Source organism: Canis lupus, unplaced genomic scaffold (assembly GCF_011100685.1).
Source record: "Canis lupus familiaris isolate Mischka breed German Shepherd unplaced genomic scaffold, alternate assembly UU_Cfam_GSD_1.0 chrUn_S485H646, whole genome shotgun sequence".
NCBI lineage: Eukaryota > Metazoa > Chordata > Mammalia > Carnivora > Canidae > Canis > Canis lupus.
Window position 1 is genome coordinate 1 of NW_023331419.1, and position 17,205 is coordinate 17,205.

The following is a 17,205-nucleotide window of genomic DNA, read 5'->3' on the forward strand; positions in this document are numbered from 1 at the left end:
AGTGTGTGGTCATACTGCTCTATTAGGTAGTATCTTTGGTTTATCTTAAATTACCTTTGTAGGAGAAGACATGATATCCATGGAATATTATCATAGAGCCACAATTCTGATGTAAATTATTGGATGGGATGCTCTGAGTTGTGCATATGCTATACACTGACTTGGGATTTTTCAACTTTGATTTCTTCTGAGAATGTATGATTTAATAAAACATAAAATCTGTTATATTTAAAATAAAATTAAAATATAAACTACTGGATTTGATTCCCCCTAAAAAAACCATACATATTCCTTACAAATCAAATTACAAAATCAGAGAAAATAAAGGAATTTTAAAACATCATTCATAATTCATTACATAAGGCAATCACTTAAAAAAAGTGTTTTTAAAAATTTTCTTTTTTTCATTTTTTCAGATAGTATCTTGGTTTCATGCAAATCTAAGTATATTTTACTATTATAAGCACTATCCATGCTATTAAGTCCTTCATTTTTTAAAAAACGATTAATTAAGAGAGAGAAAGCATGAGTGGTAGCGAGTGAGAGGAACAGAGGGAGAATCCCAAGCAGATTCCCCACTGAGCCATAGTAAGCCATGGGCTCAATCTCAGGACCCAGAGATCATGACCTGATGTGAAATTACCAGTTTGCACCTAACCGACTAAGCCACCCAGGGCACATGCTCTTCACTTTTAAAGCCCGAGTCCTATCTATCCCATTGAGTGGACATAAGTATTAATATTCTTCTATTTTTTGGTGACAGTAGTTAATGTTTTGGATTTACCTTTTCTAAATACATGTTGAGTTTAGGGGTTCCTGGCTTGCTCAGTCAGAAGAGCACATGACTCTTGATCTTGGGTTATGAGTTCGAACTCCATATGGGTATGGATATAGGGATTACTTTTAAAAAAATGAACAAACTTAAAGAAACCATTAGACATTAAATAAAAAGGTTCAGATATTTTCTTAGAGTAAATAAAAATAGAAATGCCGGATGGAAGAGTAGTAGAAACATTTCTCAGGTTCTTGATACATAGTGTTGGGTTGTGATTTTTCAGTTGGACTTATTTGAAAGTTTTCTTTCCTTTAGGTATACTCAGGATAATGATGTCCTAAGCCTAGAGGTCAACTTGGTGCAGAGACACCATCTGCTCAATCTTTGTGGATCTTTCCACAGAACAGGCCAGGCAGGTGCCTAGAGCCTGCAGTAATGACATCATCTGCCAATTTCATTTCCTAGGGACCAGTTTGAAAGGATCTGCAGAGGGGAGGTGAAACCAAAACAAATGATAATAATGAGAGATGTGTCCATTGCAAAATCAGAATATATTCCAAGTGAAAGGATGATTTCAAAGATCCAAGGCTTCCAAGAAGACAAGGAACTCTTCAGATACTGCACTCTCCCTGAGGTTGGAGAACCTTCCTGTGTTTTCTTTGTTTTTAGGTTAACAGCCCACCGACATGCCTGCCCCAGGAATTGCTGCTTTTCCTTTATCTGAGCCCCTCTCTGGTGGCTGTAGAGCAGTGGTTCTCAGTTGGAAGAGCACATCTGGTGGTGCCTGGAGCCCTGTCAGGTTGCCACAAGGTTTGGTCTGTAGAGCCTGGGCATGCCGCTAATGGAGCCCAGGGAGCCTATAATGCACAGAACAGCCCCTCCCCCAATTAATGAATTATCCGGCCCCAAATGTCAATACTGGCCAGGTGGAGATACCCTGCTCTGGCGCTTGGTAATTAACCTGGTGGAGAAGGGCGGGAATTCTGCAGTGGAGAGGGGAGCCTCTCTCACACTGAATATGGGCATATCAACAGGAGTCACATTGCAGATCCCACTCACTATACATCCATTTATTGTTGCTTTTGTTTCTGTGAATCTGGTAGTAGAGGTTTAAGTAGGTCTTTAGAGTTAAACTTGTCTAAAAAATTCTCATTCTTTAAGCATAAATCATGTTTATAAAGTTATCCACATAATATAGAACATGTAAAGTGAAGTCTCCCAACGTTCAGCCCCACTCACTGCCAAGCTTTTAGGTGTATTCACTAGAATTCTTTCATGGCCATGAAAATGCATACGTAACCCCCCACGTTTTGTGTATCACGGGAACAAACTGGTTGTCACCGAGTCTTGTCCACTTATAATAGATCTCAGACATCTTTCCATATCACTTACATATTATCACTTATGTATCTATATCATACTTGCAAATTTCTGCATAAATATATGACAGTTTATGGATAATTTATTTAGAATGGTTTTAGATTGTTTATTGTTTTTTAAAGATTTTATTTTTCATGAGACACAGAGACAGGCAGAGACATAGGCAGATTGAGAATAAGCTACCTGTGGGAAGCCATGTAAGACTTGATTCCAGGACCCCAGGACCATGACCTGAGTCAAAGACAGACACTCAACACTGAGCCACTCATGTGTCCCTTGACACATGGCACACTTTTTTTTAAGGGGCACTTTGCATATAGAACATTTTGGAAATTATAACCCCAAGTGCTATTAGATAATTTGACTTAATGGGAACCTGGCTGCTTTAGTTGGTAGAGCATGGGGGATTTTTTAGTTTTTAAGAGGTATGCACTTTTTTTCTTTTAAGATTTATGTATTTATTTTAGGCATGAGAAGGGGACGGGGCACAGGGAGAGGTAGAGGGAGAATCCTCAGGCAGACTCCCTGCTGAGTGCAGAGGACGACACAGTGCTGGATCCTTAGACCAAGATCATAACCTGAGCCCCAACCCAGAGGTGGACATTTAACCAAGTGAGATACTCAGGATATTCATGAGATATTCATAAGAGACGCAGAGAGAGAGGCAGAGACAGAGGCAGAGGCAGGCTCTTCACATGGAGCCTGCGCAGGACTTGATCTCTGGACTGGGATCATGCCCTGAGCCAAAGGCAGATGCTCAATCGCTGAGCCACCCCGGTGTCCCAGTTGCATGTGGAGATTATTTAAAATTTAGAAAAAAAAATACTTAAATAAATAATTAAAAAAAGGAAGAAAATTGTCCTCATGAGAAAAGACTGTACAGGCAGGCCACCTATCATGTCCAGCCCCTTGGGTTGGGGACAAAGGGGGACATGGCCCCTGAATCATCTATTCTTCCCAACCTCAAGTCTTGCAATAGAAATGGAACTTGTGAGCATCGATCAAGGAGGAAAAGCTTGAAGTTAGAGGTAACTTGTGTTAGATGAATCACGATGAGGCCTCCAGGGTTCCCACCTTTTGTGTAACACGGGAACAAACTGGTTGTCACTGTGTTTTGTCCACTTATAATAGACCTCAGACATCTTCCCATATGACTTACATATTATCACGTGTATCTATATCTATATCATACTTGCAAACTTCTGCATAGCATCCCATTGTGTCAATGTACCACAGTTTATGAACCATTTATTTCAAATGCTTTTAGTTTTATTTTTATTATTTTTTAAAGATTTTATTTATTTATTCATGAGAGACACAGAGAGAGAGGCAGAGACATAGGCAGAGGGAAAGCAGACTCCTCACACAGAGCCCGATGCCGGACTTGTTACCTGGACTGTGATCACACCCTGAGCCAAACGAGGCTCAACCCTGAGCCACCCAAGAGTCCCGGTTGTGTGTGGATATTACTTAAAATTTAAAAAGATCTTTAAACAAATGTTAAAAAAAAAGAAAGAATATTTTCCTCATGAGAGAAGACTGTACAGGCAGGCCACCTATCATGTCCAGCCCCTTGGGTTGGGGACAAAGGGGGACAAGGTCCCTGAATCATCTATTCTTCCCAACCTCAAGTCTTGCAATGGAAATGGAACTTGTGAGCATCAATCAAGGAGGAAAAGCTTGAAGTTAGAGGCAACTTGTGTTGCCTGAGGCCCTGGGTACCCGGAGGCCTCCAGGGTTCCCACTGTTCTCAAGTGTGCACCATGCACCTACTGGTTCATGCAATGACTTTTAGGAGGTGGGTACGATATAGTAGTTGGGTATTTATTTCAATATGTATTGGAAAAAGTAGCTGGTGCATCAAACCTATGACTTCAGGAATATTATTAATCAGGATAAGACATGAGTTAATTTAGGAAAATTATTGACTAATATTGGACAGTTAGCAACATATGCTAGAAATGGTAAAATGTCTCTTGAGTCACTGAAGTTTAGAAAATACTGGTAGGAGATGCTGGGCAGGCATGGCCCGATGGAGCATGTGAGTCTTGATCTCAGAGTCGTGGGCTCAAGCGATAGAGATTACTTAAAACCAGGAAACAGGAAAGGAAAGTATATGAAGAAATATATTTGAGGAATATATTCTTCAAAGAAAATATCACAAGAAAATATAAAAGATGACACCCTTTATAAAAAAAAAAACAAATATGAGCCCCGACTCCTAGGATTTGGGACCATTTCGAGTGTTTCATGCTCAAATTGCCAATATGGCTTATACGGGAGATCAAGTAGTGAGAAAGCAGTAGAAGAGGCTTCATTTTTTGAAGTCAGACAGAACTGGAGATGGAATACCGTCCTTTTCGTTGAAATTGCTCTGCCACCTTGGGCACTTTATTATCTGCAGGATAATGATCATTTAAATCGGATCTTTAATTCCTGGGGGCATTACTTTTCAGGGATTGTTGTGAGACTTAAGTGGCTGACACATAAAGCGCCTGGCAGGTGGTAGGCATGCAAAGCTGAGTGCTTTCCTCCCTAGTGGGTTAGATGTAGGAGGGAGCACACCCGCTGCCAGACCTTTGGCCAAATTCAGCCTCCCCACCCCGCCTCTGCTTCCTCATACTCTGTAACTGCACCTTGCTGTCAAGCACCAGTGCCCATGTCATTATTTAACATCCTTCCAACAGAATATAGATGCCATGGGAGGAGGGACCTGTTCATCTCACTCCCTGCTGTCCTTTTCCTTTTATCACTGTCTGGTTTGTAGCCCTCAGTGAAGAGCTGTGGAAAGGGAGGTGGCCTGACTGTGAAGTGTCCCCCTGTTGCTGTTCTCTTGTCCCCTGGGCTCTGCATGGCAGCTGCACGTTATTGGGGCCTCTGCTCATGGTCCTTTCATTTATTATTCTCTTTAATGATTCTACTTATTTGAGAGAGAAAGTGAGTGAGATCAAGAGAGATCATGAGTGGCAGGGAGGGGCAGAGGGAGAGGGAGAAGCTGACACCTCTCTGAGCAGGGAGCTGGACATGGGGATCATGACCTGAACTGAAGGCAGATGCTTAACTGACTGAGCTGCAATGGTGTCCCCCTACCACCTTTTTAAAAAGTGACTTCTACACTCTAGGAGTAGCTTGCAGTCACGACCCCGAGATCAACAGGTTCATGTTCTAGTGATTGAGCCAGCCAGGTGCCCCTCGTGGTCCCTTCTTATGAAGAGTCTCCGTGAGGGGAAGAGGAAGGTGCCTTCTCCCTGGGCATCTATGGACAGTGTCAGGTGAAAGGAGGGTATTCCTGCCCTTCCCAGTTGAAAGCTGAGAGAAACTCTTCGCATTCTCATAGAAAATGGGGTTTGGTTTCCAACTGGCTTTAAAAGCCTGTTTAAGGGCAGCCCCGGTGGCCCAGCAGTTTAGCGCTGCCTTTGGCCCAGGGTGTGATCCTGGAGACCTGGAATCGAGTCCCAAGTCGGGCTCTTGGCATGGAGCCTGCTTCTCTCCCTCTGCCTGTGTCTCTGCATCTCTCTCTTTCTCTGTATCTCTCATGAATAAATAAAATCTTAAAAAAAAAAAACCACTTTTTAATTCAGAGTGTTACAGATTTCCAGTGCTGACTTTTTCATTCTTTGTTTGCAACGTTGGGAAATACCAACTTTTTTTTTTTCTTTAAATAATTGTTTGATAGAGAGGGAGAGGCAGAAGGAGAAAACCTGAAGTAGACCCATTACTGAGCTAGGACCCCAAGGCAGACCTGTATCCTATGACCCTGAGAACATGATCTGAGCTGAAATCAGGAGATGGATGCTTAAGCAACAGACTCACCCAGGCACTTCTACCAAGTGTTTTGTATAACTATGTGCATTTTGACTCTCGTACAAATAAGTGTACATTGTACTACGTGGTTGTTTATTTGATTTCTCATGCAACTCTTTACTCTTAGATTCTGAAATATGTGGTGTGCTTCACTGGACCCAATATTATGGCCATGCATGCAATGCTTATAAACAAACCTCCAGATTCTGGTAAAGTGCTTTTATTTCTTAAAGTAGAAGCCAAAAACAAAAAACAAAAAACAAAAAACACAAAAACCCAAAACAAAACTAAACAAAAAACAGAAGGGAAAAGTAAGAAAAAGTTTCAAGGATTCAAACTATAGCTTTGTGCATAATGCTGAACTTTGAAAAACAAATGTGGGGATGCCTGGGTGGCTCAGTGGTTGAGGGTCTGCCTTTGGCTCAGGTCGTGATCCTGGGGTCCTGGGATCGAGTTTTGCATCAGGCTCCTCACAGGGAGCCTGCTTCTCTCTCTGCCTGTGTCTGTGACTCTCATGAATAAGTAAGATCTTTAAAAACATAAAATAAGGGCAGCCCGGGTGACTCAGCGGTTTGGCTCCGCCTGCAGCCCAGGGTGTGATCCTGGAGACCCGAAATCAAGTCCCACATCAGGCTCCCTGCATGAAGCCTGCTTCTCCCTCTGCCTGTGTCTGCCTCTCTCTCACTCTCTGTGTCTCTCATGAATAAATAAATAAAATCTTAAAAAAAAACCCAAATGTGTATAAAATGTGTATATACCTTTAAGTCTTAAAACAGTATGTAAAGAATTGTAAGTAGAGTTTCATCGTGAGAGGATTTCAGATGTCAACTCTATGGTTATTTTTTCTTATTTTAAAGATTTTATTAATTTTTTTGAGAGGGAGAGACATCATAGAGGAAGGGAGAGAAGCAGATTCCCTGCTAAGCAGAACCCTATGCAGCTTGATCCGAGGGCCCTGAGATCCTGAGCTAGAGAAGGCAAATGCTTAACCCACTGAGCCACCCAGAGCCCTTAGAGGCCTTTTATTAATTAGTTAGCTGATATTTTTTGCATCAGCCACTTAGAAGGCTAACAGGGAACCTCAAATTTGGTTGCTCTCTTCAATTACTCAAACTTTTTTTTTCTTGAATTCTAGCTTCTATGCCCAAACCACAATTACAAAGGAATAAAACAATAGAGTTCATGTGTATGAATTGCTAGTGAATGTTGTGTGTCAGTAAGTCCTCGGCTCCCAGAAACCCAGAAAAAAAATAGAGGATCTGGAGTTGTCCTGTGGATTTGATATTCAAATTTGATGCTTATCTCTGGACTGATTCTCAATAATGTTGTTTCACTTCTTTGGGTTTTGTGGGAATAGTCATTGCTGTGGTTTTGCAGGCAAAAGAGATGAAATCTGAGATGCAAGTGTGTATTAACAGCAGGTTCTGTTTCAGGCAAGAAGACATCCCGCCATCCCTTGCACCAGGATCTGCACTACTTCCCCTTCAGGCCCAGCAATAAAATTGTCTGTGCTTGGACAGCCATGGAGCACATCGACAGGAACAATGGCTGTCTGTGTGTGTTCCCAGGCACACACAAAGGCTATCTGAAGCCACACAATTATCCCCAATGGGAGGTATGTCTGCGTAGAGGAGGCATCATTTTTTTGTTGTTGTTTTTTGTTTTTTGTTTTTTTTTAGGTTAGCTTTTTTTTGTATTTTTTTATAGGGTTCGATTTTTCAACCTATAGTATAATACCCAGTGCTCATCCTGTCAAGTGCCCCCCTCGATGCCTGTCACCCAGTCACCCCATCGCCCTGCCTGCCTCCCCTTCCACTACCCATTGTTCCTTTCCCAGAGTTAGGGGTCTCATGTTCTAGCTCAGAGGAAGAATCTGTTTTTTTTTGTTTTTGTCGTTGTTTTCTTTTAAGATTTTATTTATTTATTTGAGAGAGAGAGAAAGAGCACAAGCAATGGGAGAGGAGGGGAGGAGAAGACAAAGGGGAAGGGAGAGGGACAAGCAGACTCTGCTGAGCACGAGTCAGATATGTGGCTTGAACTTCGCACCCTGAGATCATGACCTGGGTTGGCATCAAGACTTGGACGCCCAACTGACTGAGCCACCCAGGCACCCCTAGAGGAGAAATCTTAACCAGAATATTGTTTGTTTTGATTTCACATCACTCTCCCTAAAGAGCTTTAACAATCAGATGGCATTTCCTTCCTTACAAAACATCATTATAGGATTTACAATTAGGGTCAGGGAAGATTCAAGGATGTCAGGTAAAATAACCATTTTTCCATCAAGAAGTGTTGGAAAGCTGACCAGTGTGGGGCACTTTGGTAGGTACTATATAGGATATGAAATTATCAAGCCCAATTGCACAGGTAAGATGTCAACACTTGCAACACCACATGCATGTGTAAAGTGCCAACTACTTCTTACCCACTGATTGATGGCTCTTGGCATAAAGAAGAGAGAGGAATCATCTCTTTACTGCTAGAGAGACCAATGAAGACTCTGGGGAAGCATGAGTAGTATTCCATTGCATGACTGTTACATGGTGTATGGAATTGAGCTAGTTGAGGATGGAAGAGTATAGAAGGCTTTTGAGCCCATGAATGGTGAGATCAAATTGATCCTTCAATAATGATAATCTAGAGGCTTAGAGCAGGATATACTGGAGGTAGGGCTCCAGAGGCAGAGAAACCAGAGAGGAGATGATAAGTGTTTTAGGTATCAGACAATATGGTCTTGAAATCCCATAATGATGGTCAGAAAGAGAAGAGCACGGGTTGTTAACGCAGGAAGAATGAATGTGGTCTGTAGGAAGTAAAGAATATGGCTTTCAGGACTTCTGTCTCAATTAGATTCTTGCACTGAGGATTAGTGCCAAGGAAAATACTGGGGTCTGGATTCTGATATAACTGAAACTGTGAGATTCACAAATTCAGTTGAGTTTTGGGGAAAGTTTGGTGCAGGCAACAGAAGTGGGCTGTGGCTGACTTAAGCCAAACGAAGTGTTTTGGAGGGTGGCAGGCACCTGCTGAGTCCATGGAAAGGCTGGCTAGCTCTGATGAGCAGGAGAGTGGGGGTTATGTTCAGTGGGAACACTCGGGGTGGGGCACCTGGTGGGGTCAACTGAACTGTGATCATGACCAGTGCCTTCCATCTTCTGCTCAGATTCAAAGTGACCACAGTGGGCGGTTAGATTGACTTAGCTTAGGTCACGTATCAACCCTGGCCAGGAGAGAAGTGCACTGGATGAAAACCACAACTGAGTCCAGCAGGAAAGCAGTCCTTTCCCCAGAAGAATGTGGCACAGTCTCAGGAAGGGAAATGTGATGCCGTCCTTCCACCATAACTATTACTTAATGAAATAACTGACTTGGGAAATAGTTATAAAAAACAGAATGTTTTAATTTACTGTTTTTCTTTCCTTACTCTGCATGTGACATCAGTGCTTTCTGAGCTGAGAAAAATTGAGATTTTCTCTCTGCTGGTTTGGGAGAACAATTAGCTTCTTAGAGGTACTCCTGAGTTATAGAAGAATGGTTCAGGCAAAGTTCTAGGTGAGGAGAATATCATCCTGGGAAAGAATGATTATACATTCAGGCTTGAAAGGTGATCTCCCATGTTAACTGCAACATGCAACGTTGATCTAGATCCTCAATATAATACAGTTATGAAGGGTGAGAAGAAATTTCAGCATCTTCCTTTGCCTCCCTAAATCCATGATTTTAATATCACAATGTGACTTTCACAGCCACACATCTGAGAAGCTTTTGTATATTTGCAGTACCTGTTAAGAATCTATTTATCTTTCTCTTGGAAGAACTTAGGAAATCTACTTTTTAGTCATTGGGTTCCTCAAATACAGAGTTGGGTTCTCTTATGTGTTCTAGGGGGGCGTGAACTTAATGTTCTATGGGATCCAGGACTATGATGAAAACAGCCCCCGCGTGCACCTCGTGATGGAGAAAGGAGACACCGTTTTCTTTCATCCTTTGCTCATCCACGGATCTGGCTGGAACAGAACTCAAGGATACCGCAAGGTATGCATTACATCACCGTGCTTTCCAAAGACGAATAGGTTAGAAGCAAAAATGTCAAGATATGTGAAACTTTATGAGATTTGTGATGTTTAACTAAACTGCTCTTGCTCTGGTTTATTTACCAGGAAATATATTTGATACCACATTCTTTTTTGCTAAGTTATCAGTAGGAGGCCATGTGACCTCCGGTTCCCAATCCTACTGATCGTGAATTAGGAACATTCATAGAGTTGCTTGGTAGCCCACAGCCTGTGCTTTTGGAGACAGAAAGAATGGATGATGTACTAAAATCTTAAAATGGGAAATGGATATAGGAACCATTTATGACGGCAGTTTATAATAGCTTTGTTATTGAATTGGCTGCCCAGAAATAAGATTTAGCAGCGAGCCATGGTTTTTGCCCCTTAGCTATGAATATATTAAAAACCTATTGATTTCATTGCTTGCATTAAAATTTGACAAAATTTCCCATATTCCCAGATTTCTCTCTTCTCAAAAATTCAGCAGCTCTGACAGTACTGTGGACTGACATTATTCCACATTACATGGCTCTTATTACGATATATAGGGGGTTTTTGGGGTTGAGTGAAGCGTGCCAGTTTGTCACACCAACACCCATTGTCTCCCTAGGTGCAGGGTTAGCTACCATGTTTCATCTTCCATTCATTCATATTTCCACCAGGTCAACAGGGCCAGGATGAGGGTGAGGCAAGAAAGCCCTCTCCTCCAGGGAAAATTTAGCAGGGGTCGGGGGATGGTGCCAAACACCTCAACAATCAAGTTAAATGATAGTTTAAGGCAGTATTTAGAAAATCAAAATCAATGCAAAAAATACCTTGATGAACACAATGCCAAAATTTTAAATAAAGACTAGATCAGACTCCCCACCAACATGATCCTCAGAACTGTACAAGCAGGGGTACAGCCACAATGACATAAATAATATGAATGTTCATGAAATTCATGAATTTGGCCATTTATCATGTGTCCTTGGTGTCAAAATTCAACTTGATATAAAAAATGGAATTTTATGTATATGCATCTGTATCAAAACAGCAAGCTAAGACAAATAGTCTTAAAGTCTGTATGAGTTAGAGAATTATATTACTTCCTATATGATCAGGGTTATAAACTGAGTAGGATAACAACATACTGAAAGATCTCATGTCAAAACCTGAAAATATAGTATAAAGTGATTACTGTATGAAACTAAAAGGTAAATGATAAGAAACCAAGTAATGTGATTGATAATATCCTAACTTTGTAATTTTTCAATAGTTTTTGAACTACTTTATTTGGGAAAAGATGAACCCCTACAAAAAGACTTAAAAATGCATATATGGTAATGTACTTATCCCCTTGGATGTCACTTTTTCTTGGTGTGGTTTGGGGGCTTCCATGGGAAATGGGGGTCCCTGTGTGGCTCAGCGGTTGAGCGTCTGCCTTGGCTCAGGGGGGTGATCCCAGTCCGGGGATCCAGTCCTACATCGCGCTGCTTGCATGGAGTCTGCTTCTCCATTGCCTGTGTCTCTGCTCCCCTCTGTGTCTCTCGTGAACAAATTTAATAATATATATAATAAAAAAATAAAAAAAAAAGGAAATGGAATTTGTGACTCCACTGTCTACAAATCTCATGTTGTAAGCAAAGCAGACAGCCCTTCTGAGAGGTGAGGTCATCTCAAGAGAAGAGAACTAACATGCGACTAGGAAAGTGAGTTTTAAGTTTATCTGCTGATAACCTTTTCAAGAATGGGAACAACCGGGCAGCCCCGGTGGCCCAGCGGTTTAGCGTGGCGAGCAGCCTGGGGTGTGGTCCTGGAGACCCAAGATCGAGTCCCATATTGGGCTTCCTGCAGGGAGCCTGCTTCTCCCTCTGCCTGTGTCTCTGCCTCTCTCTTCGCTCTCTCTGAATGAATAAATAAGTAAATCTTAAAAAAAAAAAAAAAAAAAAAAAAGAATGGGGAGAACCAAGTAACCTCCTTTCCCTTAAGAAGGAAACAAGATGTGTACCTTATGTGAATGATCTTGGACTTCAAATGTCCTTTTGATTGAAAGGGGTGGGTGGTGTATATTATTTTTCCTTTGCAAGGTATTTTTAATGTTGCTTTCCCTGATACTTTAGACATTAAAATAACAAAGCACCACAAAACTCAGCTGAGTAACTACTTCTGTGACTAAGAAGAGGATGAAGGAACCCTGGAAACCCATTCCTGTTTAGGACTGGGGGATATGCACTAGCTAGATTAAATCACATGTTAAAAAAGTTTAAGTCCTCTTACTCTTGTCATTATGTTCTCAGCCCATTTTGAAAAACAAGTATCCCAGGGAGCTTAAAACCTCTTGGAATTTCTCAGTCAGCCTTTAGCTGTACCTAGGGGGAGAAAAGACTCCAACCCCAAAGAGGCTAATCCAAGACACGATGGAACATTCTAGAAATCAAATGCTTAGTGAAATAGCTGATTTCTAAAAGAAGACTTTCTGTTTGGTTGTTGCTGTTAACAGATTTTTTTCTCCCCCAATATTAATTCATTTCACCCTGCACAGGCAATTTCCTGCCATTTTCGCCAGTGCTGACTGCCACTACATCGATGTGAAAGGCACCAGTCAAGAAATCGTTGAGAGGGAAGTTATGGAGTTAGTACACAGATTATACGGAATTCCGAAAGATACCAGCTTGCAGGTACGTTTGTATGAGATGAAAGATTTATAGACTATTTTCTTCAATGCATGACAATACTCATATCTATTTTTTTAAAGATATTCTTTATTTATTTGAGAAAGAAAGAGAGAGGGAGAGAGAGCATGAGCAGTGGGGAGAGAAAGAGGGAGAGGAAGAAGTAGACTTCCTGCTGAGCAGGGAGCCTGATGTTGGGATCAATCCAGCAACCTGAGATCATGAAACTAAGTGGAACATAGAGGCTTAACCAGCTGAGCCAACCCGGCAAACTCTGTTATCCCTGATTTAATTTGGAAGCATAATGTGCATTGTTTAGAGCACCGTGCAGAAGCCTTGCTGAGATCCACTGAGAATTTCAGCTAATACTTGCTTCCCCCACGTGGGCACCTGAGCATCCCAGACTTCTTTATGTCTTTTGGCCGCCCTGTGCTGTGTAGGCTATCCTGTTCCAGGGACAGGCAGGTAGGAAAGGAAACAGCAGATCTGGAGGAGAGCAAATGAGCAACAAAAGCCACCTTCTGAATGCACATAAGGAAAGTTAAAGGTTTGGGATATTACCCATAGGCCTCCCTTAATTTCTCTACAACAGAGTATTTACATATATGCAGATCCAATAACTGTCCCAGAAGCAATTCTCAAGCAGGTTTCTGTGTGGGTCAGTTAGCATCTGGGGTTCCACGGAGCTGATGGCAGAAACCACTGATGCTTATCAAGAGGGACATGAGACATTATTTCATATGCTTTGCTACTTAATACACAACACTTGTAAAGTAGTTGCGTGTAGCTAGTGGGCATTCAGTGCTGCCGATGATCCCCAGACAAATTACAGTCAAGCCAAAGAAATAAACATATTTGCCTGGTAGACAAAGACCATTTTAGCCTCTCGAACCAAGAGGCTGATCCTATGTTTCCAATTTGCAGGAAATCACCAATATATGTTTTCCTAGGGGGTGACAGGACCTCCACGTAGACTGAATGTAATGATAACTCGGCCCTCTAGTACTGTGAAGAGTACCGCACACCAGCACTACGCTACTGGGCCACTGGGAATCACCTTCTGAAAGTCATTCCCAGCTGAAGAATCTTACTTCCCCCTGGCCCCTTCTCCCTTTAGAACCTATGAATCTACCCCATATCAGAAAAGACTCTCATTTCTCATTTGCCGTTGGTGGGAAGTCTTGTCCTTCTCTCTTTGCCCAGTTTTTAAAACGCTTTTATGAAGGCATCCTATTTTGTGAAGTGGGGCTTCCGGGCAACACACTGATTCTTGCAGCAGAAAACAAAAGCATATATTGTGTTGGCAGTTTGTCAGGGTTGTAAATGAATGAACTGCCGCCAGTATTTATTTCAATTATTTGAGAGAAGAGAGAGAGAGAGAGAGAGAGGAGAGAGAGAGAGAACGTGAGCAGGAGGTGGGGTATGGCAGAAGGAGAGGGAGGGAATCTCCAGCAGATTCCCCACTGAGCCAGGACCCCAACACAGAGTCCATCCCAGAACCCTGAGATGAGTTGGACTCTGACTGAGCAACCCAGGTTGCCCCCAAGAAAGTTTGTTGACTCAAAAGTCTCATTTGTTTGATGAAGAACAAAGCAATAATACCAAATCACCCCCAATACCAATCATGACCTGATTTTCACTGAGGAGCAGATCACTCTAGATGAGGCAGCGGATTGGCTAAAGGAAAGCCAGACAAGGAGTACAGGTCTTCTTGACCAAACAGCATGCTAAGGCCTGTTGAGGACACCTGTAGTCAACAGGAGCACCAATTGGCACAGGCTGACTGGCCTGACTGGCGTCTGGCTCTCTCAGTTTGTTTCAACACGATTTCAGATGTTGACAAGTAAATTATTGGGAGTCCCTTAAAAATGGTTTATTTACTGATAGGACCACTGTGAGAGTTTTTTCCACTTAACTATTCGTAGATGCTAGAAATCTACTTTTTTCTTATGCTGAACACATTCCCAGTGTTCCGTGGACTCCTTGTGGTTGGCTTTATTTTCCAGGATGTCTTTAGACTGGGAGGACAGCTGGTGAAAGGAAGAAGGGACCAACCTTTGAAGTGGCCGTCTGCTGGAGCTCTTTGAGAGGAAACCAAAAGGAATCAAGATGCCTATGGAACCTGTTTTATTAATGAGCTGTCCTAATCTTTCTTGTCACTTGTTATGAAGATCACAACGCCCTTACAGGGAACTTTATGGGATCTGGTTAGCTCTGGGTGAGGGGCTGTTGCTTTAATGGATGAACAGGTGTAACAGTGGCATATTACTATTGTTCAGGAATACTACTTTGCACCTAATAAAGGTCACTGATGTCTAATTTAAGTGTGTTCAGTTACTTTTCATCCAGTTAGCTCTTTGCCCAAGCAAGAAGGAAAGCTTTGAAAACTCAGGGTCTGCTGACTTTTTCGCATCCCTCTTCTGGAAATCCCACCACCCACTGATTTCATGGCATGAGAGACTTCTCAGATCTAGAACCTGTCCTCTACACACACGTTTAATGAAGGGCATTGTGGAGTGAGGACAAGGGTGGATGTTCATGCTCTGACACATGTCCTTGTGTCCTTGAGTCCTTGCATGACTCTTCCAACCCAGCCAGCTTGCTTAAAGAAAGCCAGAATTTTTCCAAATCTTTCTCTGTTGCTGAAGAAGGAAGACAAAGGTGACTTCCCTCTGCTAGTTAGGCAGCTGGAACCTCTCAGCATTTATGAATGAAACCTAAACTCTCTCAAGGTACAGGGAAAATTGTTAGTTCTATTTCTAATGGGCATGAACTGGGGAAATTTGTTTTTTTTTTTTTCATTTAAAGATTATTTATTTATGTTAGAGAGAGCACAAGGAGCAGCAGGTTGGAGGGGCAGAGGAGTGGAGAGCAGACTGCCCGCTGGGCAGGGAACCCGATGGGGGCTTCAACCCCAGGACCTGAGCCTAAGGCAGAGATGTTTAACCCACTGAGCCACCCAGGTGCCCCATGGGGACTTTCTTGTAATACAGAGCTGTGTTTTCTACACCAGCTGAGGGTAGCAAAGACACATACTACTGATTATTAAGCATACCAGTTAGAATTAGATCAGGAATAAACAAGGAGTCCTTTTCTTTCAATCTGCTAAGCAGAAGTTGTTCTAAATGGACGTTCACCTTTTTTGTTGGTTTTCTTTGAGGACGCTTCTTTCCTTCTCTTTCTTTCCTTGTGAGAGAGCTCAGAGGGAGAGGGAGAAGCAGACTCTTTGCCTAATGAGGGCTCGATCCCCAGGAACCTAGATCATGAGATGAGCCAAAGGTAGATGCTTAACCTACTGAGCACCCTAGGTGCAGGAGGACACACAGTTTAAGTTCACATCTGGCTGGAAACTGGAGAAGGTAAGACTATCCCTGACAGGGTTTAAGGAAATTGGATTATGGAAGAATTGTACATAAAATGTACATAAGGAATACGGTGTAATCAGCATGTATGGAGCACTGTTCTAGCAAAAACATTTTTTTAACTCTTCAAATTTCAAATACATTTGAAAAAATAAACTTCACTAGGAAAGCAGACAGCACAGTTTATGTCCCTTAGGCATTTCTGGTTGCCAACTAGTCTCTCAGGAAACAATTCATTTCCCATTTGTTCTGTGTCCTTGGTGTCCATGAATTCATTTCCCAAACATCCAAGCATCCATTCCTATTCAGCGCAATAGGACTAGATGTCAAAGAAAGACAACAAGTGGAGGAGTTAGGACGGCTCCTTTTGTCTGTGTGGACCCACCTGGGAGAGGTGGGCAGGAGGATCAGCTGTAGAATGGAGAGCTGGGACGGGATTACCCACCGGATCTTGGCAGAATGAGGAGCAGCCTGGTTTCCCAGTGGCTGTAAAGGGGAGGGATTTATCCTGGGCTAACCTTTTATTTCCCCAGAGGCTCACTTCCAAGGGCTATAGGAGGTACTCCAAGTGCAGACCAAAACAAATAGAAAGGGTCCCTTTCGTTGATGATTGGCACTGACAGCCTCAGAAAAAACAGACCTTGGCTCCTGGTATCTGCTTGGAGTTCCTCCTTTGTGAGCCACAGACTGAAGCAGTTTGAAAAGCTTCTGATTGAATCAACAAAGGGTGGTAACCTTTCCCAAAGCCAATCCTAGTAATATGGCTGCATGGTTCAAACCAAATCCACCTGTGCAAGACCTTTTCCTACTAACCCCGGGCAGGCCGGCAACTCAGCTCCCGTACCCATCCTGTATGTACAGCATAGCCCATCACTTGGCCCTTGACTTTTCCGGAAGGGATGATGTTCTTTTTTTTCATGTTAAGACCCTGCCTTCCCAAATAGAGAGGGTAGGCTCTTTGACAGCCCTGTCTATTCCTTTGCCCCTCCTGTCCCCCGTGACCACTTCCAGCACACTCACACTCGAGGCACGTACTATTTATGGCTTGTTCAATGTGAACACCAAACTTCTCATTTTTGTAGCTGTCCCTCCTACATAAGAGAGTGTCTTCTTGGAAATGTAGACACTTTACCTGCACGGTACCCATTATGATTCCCAGACATGTTTTTTTCTGA

General features: G+C 42.4%; 1 pseudogene; it reads left to right on the plus strand.

Annotated features, from left to right (window-relative positions):
- Positions 1 to 1,236: 1,236 nt before the first annotated feature.
- Positions 1,237 to 14,755, plus strand: LOC119879250 (annotated as a pseudogene).
- Positions 14,756 to 17,205: the final 2,450 nt, after the last annotated feature.